The sequence below is a fragment of the Ornithodoros turicata genome, unplaced genomic scaffold (genome assembly GCF_037126465.1).
Source record: "Ornithodoros turicata isolate Travis unplaced genomic scaffold, ASM3712646v1 Chromosome14, whole genome shotgun sequence".
Classification (NCBI taxonomy): domain Eukaryota; kingdom Metazoa; phylum Arthropoda; class Arachnida; order Ixodida; family Argasidae; genus Ornithodoros; species Ornithodoros turicata.
Genome location: NW_026999314.1, coordinates 1,972,576 through 1,974,062, shown reverse-complemented (window position 1 = coordinate 1,974,062; position 1,487 = coordinate 1,972,576). Strand labels below are relative to the sequence as shown.

Here is a 1,487-nt window from a genome sequence, read left to right as displayed (position 1 = left end):
AGAATTACGCAATATTTATAACGTACTTGCAATCCTGAATAAATGATAATCCATACCAACTTTGAAAAGCAGGGCAGGTAGTAAGCCTACGAATTAGCAAGACAATGCAATTGTATGGAGGGCAAACCAATGTTGCAGGTGCTTACCGCAACGTAAGTGCGAGTCTCTCTTGTGATGTGAGTGGCTCTCTCACTACGTGCTGCTTCTTCAAATCTTCTTCTACCAGATTGCGCAGCCGATCGAAAGTCTCTGGCATCATGCGGAAGTACATCACAAAGTAATTGGAATCACCATGGTCCCTCATCTTCTTCATCTGAGGAAAAAGCAAGCAAAAACAACAACACTTATTGCGACCGCTAAAGTTATGTCGAGTTGTTTTCGCAGTTTTGCGCTGCTTACCGCAGTCCAGTACTCGCTTTCAGTTCTCCGATCCTGCCAGAGCGGCCGAACCCACCACCGCTTCTCTTTGCGTTTCGACTTTTTTCCTCTTCAGAAGAAGAAGCATATCCTTCATGAGGAGTAATTCTCTCTCCCTATTCATCGCACGCAATCAAAACGAACTAGGTAATCTGCAACAGGAATATGAGTATCACTCCGTAAAGTGTTCCCCATTCTCCTACATTTTCACGGTATATCAATTAAACAATATGTAAATCCATACCTTGTGTAAAATTGAGCTTGGTAGCCGAAGTGTTGTGAGCGTGCGATACCCGATGCTGCAGAAGTAAAGCACACAACCGGGACGCGAAGCGCAACCAACATATAACCAGATGGAACCAGACGAAACCAGAAGCGCCTCGGGGACGCCGGGGCACAAAAAAGGACGCACATCTTGACTGCTTGTTTACGAAAGTGGAAACAGATGACATAGCGTGCTTTCACCAGTATATAGCTACAATGCAACTATGTACGTATGAAGCGGCACAGTCAGTGCCGGTCCTTGTCGTTTTTATCCTTCGTCCTCGTCCTACCCAGCACTGGGTTTTTAAAAATAATTTTTAATTTAAACATATACCAACCAGTCCAGACACTTGCTCTGTTTCGCGGCGCAGTTCCCCCTGAAGTCGACACAGGACGCATACTAACCCCACTGTCCCCCACTCCTTGAATTGTCCTCTCTCCATCTGTCCACATCCGTACGCTGCTCAAAGTTGTAGTTGCTTCGCGGCGCTAACACGGATTCAAAAAGATAAGGAAGAGAGAGAACCAACTGTTTCAAAAACTATTTGGGATTGCAGACATTTATCACTCTGCTATTTTCATGTACCTAGTATATCAAGCAAAAACAGCAAAGGTTTTGAAATTTTGTTTCTCTCTGACTGCTTCCAACGTTCGTTAGACGCACGGACACATAGTCGTGTGTTCAGTTCCCATCCAGTATTATCGTATTGGTCGTATTCTTTGAGACAACGGCTTCTGTCGTCTGCTACAGCATTTCACGCTGTTGTAGGCAAAGAGCGCATTATCACCGCTGTCACGTATCATTT

The 1,487-nt window shown here is 44.9% G+C and overlaps 1 long non-coding RNA gene across 1 annotated transcript; it reads right to left on the bottom strand.

Annotated features, from left to right (window-relative positions):
• Positions 1–260: 260 nt before the first annotated feature.
• Positions 261–707, bottom strand: LOC135372338 (uncharacterized). The gene is made up of 3 exons (XR_010415955.1): positions 662–707; positions 400–569; positions 261–313 (listed from the first exon to the last, which is right to left on the bottom strand). It is a non-coding gene; the product is annotated as an uncharacterized LOC135372338 (long non-coding RNA).
• Between the last annotated feature and the right edge of the window lie 780 nt (positions 708–1,487).